Genomic DNA, 9448 nt, shown 5'->3' on the forward strand with positions numbered 1-9448 from the left:
GGTCATATAACAACATGATAGATCTGGGATTCCAGTGCTGGCAGTCTCACATCTGAGTCTGTGTTCTCATCCCCAGGTTCAATCCAGGAAAATGTTTTTGTTTGGTTTTGTTTTTCCACAGCCTCAATTATCTTACGGTCTCTTTTGAAAGTGTTTTCAAGCATGACGCATTTCCCAAATGTTAGAGGCTACAACTTACATATATGTCTTGCAGATATGATTTAACTCAAGTTATATACAAATCTCCTTCTACATATACCAACAATACATAGGAGCCAAGAAGGAATAAGCTTGGCAGTGAGTTTCCTGGAAAGAACCACAGAAAGAGATGATTGCCAGTACTGGTGGATATTGATTCAGACACTGACTCAGGTTGTATGCCCTGATAGGAGGGCCTGGCCTTTCCCCTGGGCCTCTGGCCATAACCTCCTTCAGATCTTAAAAAGACACTAAGCATTGCTTGTCATCATGAATGAGAAATATTGCCTGGTTACCCAGAGGGAGACCAACTGGTGGATCCTTTAGCCGTGACATGAGGATATGGCTCCAGCTGGAGTCTCTCCTCCTGCTTCTGTACTTAGCTCATCCTAGTTTAACCAAAACCCAAAACAACCCTCTCCAAGGGCTCTTCCCTGGCTCAGGGACATCCCATTTTAAGAAATGCTCACCGCGCCTAGTGCTTTGCATGGTACGTTATAAGCACTCAGTAAATATTTGTTACTTCGTGGCAAAATAGATCAATTCAGCAGTGATTTTTCACTTTTCAAAAAGATTCACTGCAGGGTTCCTTTAAATGGCCGGCTCCCCTGGTGCATTTAAAATGTGATTTGATTTATAGGAATTCAATGTACATGGTTCTGCAGGGCCACATCAATCGTGTAAAGTGAGCCGCATGTGCTGCTGGGCTCCCACTGACGAGCGCGTTGGCAGCTCTCCTCCATCGGCTTGGAATGCACACAAGCCCTGGGTCTGCTCTCCCCGCTTTTATCACAAAGGGGCTCATTTTGTGAATGAACAGCCACTGCCAACAGCGTGATGGTATTTTCAGTGACCTTTGCCCGGGGATTGGATTCCCGCCCAGCAGGGAGACAAGGCCTTAGGAAAAGGTTAGTTCATTGACGGCTGGGGCCTGCTGGGCTGAGGTCTGGGGAGGGAAAGGCTCAGAGAACTTTTCCTTTTTTGTGAATCACCGAAAGAAGCCACCCTTCCCGCCTGGCCTAGGCCGCTTTCTCTCTTTGTCCCAGCATATTGGATTCTGTTCAGCAGGACAGTTTTATAGCTCCTGCTGCTTCTGCTCCTGAATTTTTTTTTTTTTTTGTAGCTGTGAATAATAATCCTAGTTTTGCCTTGCTGTTTCCCAATAGCAATTCTGGGGTCCTCATGAGCTTCTGCCCCCTCCTCTCCACCCCCTTTTTCCTCCTCCTCCTCCTTTTCACCATGGCCTTTTCAGTTTGATGTTTTTAGGTATCAAAGGAAGGTCTCCAGGAACCCAGCAACTAAAGACTTTAATGAGGACCATGCCCAAGAAATCCTGGCTGCTAAAGACATGATGATGATTTATGTCGCTCACTCACTCCCTAACAGCAAGAGGACTATTTGTAAAAATAAAAAAGCTGCTCATATGGAATTAAACAAGAGCATAGCTGCTTCCTTCCAGACCCCGGGAGCTTAACAAAGAGCATCCACACTCCTCTCCAGCAGCACATGGCTCAGGGCCGATATTAGTCTTCCTGTCACATAAAGCTCAATCCTGTTAGCGCAGGCAGTAGTGCGCGCTCTCCCTATCGGCAGACCTCAGAAGGCACATTTCAGAGGACCGCACAAAATGTGGACGAGAATGTAGGCACAGGCTCAGGCCTACGCTGAGCCACAGAAGGGTGGTGTGAGTCCAGAGGCTAACAGAGCCACTGAGTTGCTGCTGGCGGCAGGCTGAGGCTGGCAGTAGGCGTTTGCCATCCCCTGTTTGTTCCTGGCATCAGAGAGTTGAATGATATGGATGCCAACTGGGTTCTGGCCAGCTCAGTGGAGAGGGTTCTTGAGGGAAGAACCTTCATGCCTCCATTTCCTTATCTGTCAAATGGGTTACCTCTTAGTGTTGTTGTGAGCAGTGATGAGATCATGCATAGAAAACACATAGCATCATATTGGTAAGTGCTAATTATTATTATTAATTATTGCTATTATTACTATTTTGTACTGTGGCTGCCATGAAATGGTGCCACTCAGACCCCTTGCTTCAGGGAGAGTGATGGAGAGTAGCTGGCTGATGACCCCAGCTGCCAAGCTCTAAGTCCACATCCACATTCTCACCATGTTACTCTGCTTGACCCAAGGCCATGCTTCCTGTGGGCTGCTCCAGGCCATTGACAGAGCATGGTATGGATGCCAACACAAGCTCATTCAATCCCTAAGAGAGCAAGGACTCCTCCAGCAGCGACTTTAGCTCAAAGACTTCCCGTCAGCCTGGCAGCAGTTCCTGGAAATTGTGCTACAGCCTGCAACTTTCTCCTACCTTGTTACCTTTCTGTCCTCCCCTCCCTCTCCCTGTGTTTTCTGCTCATCTTCCCTTCAACCTTTTCTCTCCCACATACACTTCCCTCAGTAAACCTCTTATGTGTCCAAATCCCTGTCTTGGTGTCTGCTTCTTGGAGGACCTGAAGTTACACGCACAGTGACTGGGCTTTCCACCATGGCTGTACTGTATTAGTACTAACATCTTCTTAGATACGTGGACCATTGTTCACTCTTAGTCATTCAACATTGGATAAATGTCATGGTGTCACCCGTGTCATGGGTGCTTGATGCCAGGGACACAGAGATAGTTCTTCTCACAGACAAGGTGTACACTGATAGACAGATACGTAAATCATCATAGTGATATGGTCAGTGTTCAAGTAAACACATGTATAAGGAATGCAAGAATCCAGAGGAGAAAGTGGGTTTTTCAGCCAGGGTGGGAGAGTGGGTGGGAAATAGACAGGGATGGCTTCATTAAGGAAGGGGATTTGAACTCCGGCAAAAGGCACATGCCACATGCTCTCACCCCCTGTCTTCAGTGTAGTCCAATGAGTAAGTAAAAAGGAAAGAATGGCCCAGAAGAGATGTGACACCATGCCCTTTGATGGGCTTTTTCTCTCCTCTTTTACCTCTTCCTCCAATGACTGTGAAGGAGCAGTAATTATCCCAGGGATTTGAGACATAATCCACCTTTCAGAGTTGAAAGAAGCACAAATGTCATGAGCTTTTCCCAGTGGGAAGGCAACTCCTGGACAGGCAAGTGGGTGCAAGAGGTTGCTATGGCAGCAGGAGAGCAGCAGGGCCATGAATTGTAGGCTTCGGAGATGGAGTTGTTTCTCAACCAGGGCTCAGCCTGGCCCCAGATCCAGCCTCGAGAGTCTAATGTGGATCTGTAATGCATGAATTGTGCCCCTTCCCATCCCCTTACAAAAAATTCATCTGCTGAGATCTTAACCCCTAGTATCTCACAATGTAGCTGTATTTGTAATTGCCTTTAAAAAGGTAATTAAGTTAAAGTAAGGGTTTAGGGCCCATTAGGGTGGGCCCTAATCCAGTGTGACTAGTGCCCTTATGAGGAGTAGAAATTTGGACACAGAGGCATAGACAGAGGGAAGACAATGTGAAGAGAGAAGACGGCCATCCACAAGCCAAAAAAAGAGTCCTGAAACAGATCCTTCCTTCACAGCCTTCAGAAGGAACCCACCTTGCCAACATCTTGAACTCAGACTTCCAGCTTCCAGAACTGTGTGAAATAAGTTTCGGTTGTTTAGGTCACCCGGTTGGTTGTACTTTGTTACGGCCATTCTAGCAAACTAATACAGGGTTCCTCCATCTCCCTTTATTGTGGATGGAATCCGGCCCAACTCTGCTCAGAACCTTAACACAGAGTGGTGAGCAGGGAAAGATGGCGTTTTTCTTTTCCAGAGAACTGGAGATTAACCTTTGATTACAGGAGAGGGAGCAAGAGTTGTGAGGCCTGAGGAAAAGCAGAAAGTGGAGCTTACCAGTGAGGACTTGGTCATGCAAGATGCAGGAGAATTCACTAAAGAATGCAGGTCCCTGATGTCTCAAAACAAAAATGGGAAAGATACATTTTTGCCCCCCTGATTTGAATGCTCAGATGCTGTTGGAGAGGAGGACAAGTTGTTCTGCAGAACTGAAAAAAGAGATGGGTTGTCTGATAAGGCTTACAGTAGACGGACTGCACAGCAGTCCAACAGGAAGAAAAATGAGGAGCGGGACATGCTTGGGGACTAGAACCTAAACAGCAACTCATATGAAGCCTTCGCTTTGTCCCCTGAGGAAACTGACATGGGAATTCATGAGAAAGGATGGAACAATCCCTCAAACTCCCATCTGGACATCGCCGAAAAGGAAGGCGTCATTGGCCCTGGGTCAGAACCAAGAAACATGAGCAGTTTTAACTTGTAGGGTGTGATGTGACAGTCCAGTCACTTTCCCAGGGGCAAATCAAGTCATACTGTGACAGATACTACATTATAACAAGTCATGTCTGTTGAGGAGCTAACCCATGTCTGAGGCAGGGGCTGCAATAACTTTATGCCCAGACCATCTCCCTAAAGTAAAATGTTCCATGAATTTGCCTTATTCACTCTAGTGTCTTTTGACACTGAGGGATAGTTTCCTGCTAAAGCATTTTCTTTTTCATTTTTATGTAAATAAGAGAAATGTGTGGGGTTGCTAAGGATAAATCTTCCCCACCCAAACATACACATTTAATGCACATGCCTCATTTTAATGTATCTGGGGAGGGACCAAGGTGCCCAGTGTGCCCAGCATGACATTAGGCCTCTCTCCTTCAACTTAAACTTGTGGAGCCCCGTTCCTGCCCCCACATGCCCAGTGCATAGAGGAGTAGGACAAGTAACAAACCACAAAAGATGAGAGAGAGTTAGAGTCTAAACTAAACAGCTAACATCTTCACCCCCAACCAGGCAGCGGGAAGCAGCTCAGAGAGAATCCATACACCCTGTGAGAAGCAGCAATGATAGAAGGAGAAACCTCCAAGGAGTGCAAAGGGTAATGCTGGGGTCTCCAGGAGTAGCAAGGAGATGCCCAGCTTCAGGAGTGACAATGGTAGAAGCCACAGCAGAACACAGGGGACTCCAGTGTCAGTTGCAGTTGTGGAATGATAGTCACTTCTCACAGAAATGTATTCAGTATTGAGCACCTTCTATGTTCTAAGAGAGAATAAGTGAGTCATGAGTCCCAGGGAGTAGAGAGCCAAAAGGATCAGCCTTGAGAGCTGCCTGTGGTCTACGGAGTTGAGTGACTGGCCCTGCCCACCTGAACTAGCCTGGGGAAGTTCTATTCTTCCTCTCTTCCTCTCTTAACTAAGTCTTTTCCTCTAACCTTCAGGAACATTTTCAGGTAGCAAAAGCCCTAGCTTGTATTTCCAAACCTGTTTTTGGAGTAGCCAAAGTAGGCATTTCCACTTAGGTATCTTGCGGGCATTGTAGACTCCTCATTTTCCCCAGCCGCTTCTCCTCATCCCTTCCCTCCACAGACAAAACCCCAAATCATCTCCCTATCATAACACTGTTCTTCACTTCAAAGCTTTAGTCTTCTTTGATTCTTCCCTCTTCTTTCCAGCTTAGTCAACTTTCATGTTATTTTCAACTGCCTATGTAAGGTGCATGGAATGTATGTTTTCCTTTTCATTCTAGCTGTCCATCACTGTCCCTTCCATTATCAATCCTCAAATCCACTACTGTAACAGTCTCCTAACTGGTCTTCTTACTTCCCTGCAAATTGTTCCTGTGGTCTTTAAACTTTCCTCCATGATTCCCACTGGCAAATTCCCTTTGAAATGGTAGCCCCAATGCCACCACCTCCTCCATGAATCCTTCATAATATGCCCAGTGGGAATATGCACTCTTTCTCTTCTGAAATCATACAACCAAGATTTCTCTTAATTTGTGCACATGAAGATGCACACCAGGCTTAGATTACATCCTCTGTTGTCTATACAGATCTATCTTACATCTTACTTGACTTCACCTGGATAACCTATAGGCACCTCCAATCAACATGTCCAAAAGAGAATTCTTGATTTTCCCCTCTCAAAACTTGATAATCTACCAGTCTTTCCCATTTTGTAAATGGCAGCACCATCCTATTTGTCAAATTAAAAACTGTAGATTTATCATTGATTCTTCTCTGTCGCAACCATCCTCTATGCTCTTTCCACACCCCACTACCCCCCCATTAAGAAGTAAAGTCTGTCTTCCGTCTGCTAAAATCTGGACTGACCTGTGATTGCTTTGACCAACAGAATATAGCAAAAGATACATTGTACCAATTCTGTGCCTTTCCTTTAAGAGGACTGGCAGCTTCTACTTCCTGGATCAATCTTGGGACGCTTCTAGGAACCCAGCATAAAATATGTGCTGATTTTACCACCTTTCCCATCACTTCTGCTGCAGTCCTAGTGCAGACTAACATCTTGTAGAGTTACTGCAATTGCCTCATAAAGGATCTCTCTCTCAAAGAGCGAATGAAAATGTAAATCAGATCATGTTATTTACCTGCTTAACACTCTCAAATGGCTTCTCAATATGCTTAGAATACAATCCAAATTCTTTACTCTGTCCTACAAGTTTCTTTGTTCTGGCCCCTGCCACACCCCTGACTTTGTTTCCTTCTACTTTCTTCCATGCTTAACCTGCTACTTTGCCCATTCCTTGAATACATCATACATGCTCCTGCCTCAGGATCTTGGCTCTTCTTCCTCCTGTCTGGGACACTCTTTCCTGGATCTTTGCAGGACTAACCTTTTCTCTTCATTCATATCCTAATTCATGTCACCTTCCCCGAGAGGCCTTCCCTGACCATCCACTAGAGAACAGTACCCTTGTTCACCTCACCTTACCTGCTTAGTTTTCTTTACAACATTCAACACTGGATGAAATTCTCAACTAATTTGCTTCATTGTTTTTGTCTCCTCTCACCTTGAACATGAGCTCTATAAAAGCAGGAACCTTGTCTGTTCAGCTAACAAACTTTTACCATAAATGGCTCTTGAAAATTATGCCACCTTTGGTGTCTAGCCTCCAAATTAGTCCACAAAGAGTCTTTCCTTGCATAGTCTGTTCCCACACTGAACAGGGATGTCACCAATATGATATCTCAGAAATGATGAAAAAAACTTCCGAGGCTAGGTCATAAAAGACTTTGTGACGCTTGCCTTGTTTTTACACTACTCACTTTGGGAAAAGCCAGCTGCCATGCTGTGAGGACACTCAAGCAGTCTATGGAGGAGTCGATTTGTTGAGGACCTGAGGCCTTCTGCCAGCATTCAGTATCAACTCGGCAGTCATATGAACGTGACATTTTGGAAATGGGTCCTCAATCCCTAGTTGAGCCTTTATGACTGTAGCCCCAGCTTGGCATCAAAGATAAATGCAATATAGTCCCTGACCTCAAGCTGCTCAAAATGTAGGGATAAAGAAGTTGGGGGTGGGGGAAGAGTTAAATGATTTCATAGAAGAGGAAAGGAAGCATGGTGGTGGGAATGATTTGACTCCACCACAGGAAAGAGGGATTAGAGGAAGCATCCAGTGGAAGGGATGCTTGGGTTAGAGCCTGAAGAACAAATGTTAGTTATTAATGAATGTTGGTTGACATTGCCTCCAAGACACTATTGGCTTCGGCTCTGGAATTGTTCTTGATATTGAATTATCTTTTTTCACGGATGGAATGTTCAAATTAATGAGAGAAAAGAATGAATGAAGACTTGAGCACTGACCCCAAGGCTGGGAAGAATTCATTCTTCATATATCCTAGATTACTTCAAAGAAAATGAACAGAAAGGATTATCAATAGTACTTACATCTTGAGTATTTTTCCTTTTTCTTTATAAGTTTGCTAAAGCAATATTCTGTTAAGGCCTCTCAAAGGTATAGGAGACTGTCAGTTGGTTGTTATGACTGAAATGGAAGGGCCAGAAGCATTTTCAGAGGTATCCAAGTGCATAAGGTACAACTATTAGGTAATGAGTTGGAATTTTAACAGTCCTGAGCACATACATCTTAATGAGCATGGTCCCCCAGGGAGGAGTTCAACCCCTTATTCCAATGATTTTGCCATTACTGAAAACATTCCGAGAATGCATGTCTCTCTGGAAATTGTCTTCAAACCTACAGTACATTCTTTTGAATTGCCTTGATGATGGTAAATTGTAGTCCTTTAAGTCTGAATTCTTATGTGCAGCAAGTGATTATCCAGGCTATACCAGCCGGAGGGAATAGTCAAATGATAAGACAATGACATAAGTCCATTACTTCCAGCTCAGCTCCACCAGCTGGTTTGCTGGAATTCTGACCTACCTCATTCTGCCTCCAGGTGTATGTTTGGGGAGTGGGGAGCAACACTGGGAAGGAGAGAGGGCAGAATTGAGATTTTTTTTTTTAAAGGGGTTTATTTAAATTTATGTATTAAATTTTCTTCATAACTATTCCATTTTCCGACAGTCAGTTTCAGTCCATTCAGTGGGACCCTCACTGAATCAAGGTGGTACTTTCTGGAGACAATCCATGTGGTAGTTTGTCTTCAAAGCAGGCTGGCATCAATTTCTTCCCTCCCTCTGTGCTCTATGCTCTTTCCACTGCCCCCTGCCCCACCTCAATTAAGAAGTGAAGTCTATCTTCCATCTGCTAAAATCTGAATTGACCTGTGATTGTTTTGACCAATAGAATATAGCAAAAGGGACATTGTGTAGCAAAAGGGACAATTCTTTGCCTTTCCTTTAAGAGGACTAGCAGCTTCTACTTCCTGTATCTTGGATCACTCAATCTTGATACTTCTCCTAGGAACCCAGCCACCAAATTATGAAAAACTTAAGACTTGGCAAGGGGCCAGAAGGAAGCCCTCCAGTTGACAGCCCCCAGCTGAACTTACAGACAACAGCCTGTATCAGTTGTAGCCATGTGAATGAGCCATCTTGCATGTCCAGTCCGTTGAGCTGTCAGATAACTCCAGCATCAGAGACCCCAAGTAAGAGCCACCCAGTTGAGTCTAGCAGGCCTCTGAAAACATGAGAAGCAACATATGGCTGTTTTAAGTCACTGAGTTTTGGAGTAGCTTGTGATGTAAGGATAGAGAACCAAAACACCCTATGCCCTGTTCTACCAGCCCTGTGCCTGCATGGTTGAGTCACTGGTGCTGCCACCATTGACATGCCTCCAAGCAGCCCCTTTGGTAGGTAACTGTTACTAGGCACTGAAGCTAGGCCTTCGGAACAGCCTGTCCATCTAACCACCGGTCAGAAATGACAATCCTACCATTCTTTCTTTCTTTACTCTCTCTCCGGCTAAACCCCAACCAGCAGGAGGGAGTCAATTAATTTGTTCTTAGCGTTAAGTGAGACTGCATTTTACCACAGGCCCAAGGGGACAGAGAGTTCAGGATG

Source organism: Macaca thibetana, chromosome 11, assembly GCF_024542745.1.
Source record: "Macaca thibetana thibetana isolate TM-01 chromosome 11, ASM2454274v1, whole genome shotgun sequence".
Taxonomy (NCBI): Eukaryota; Metazoa; Chordata; class Mammalia; order Primates; family Cercopithecidae; genus Macaca; species Macaca thibetana.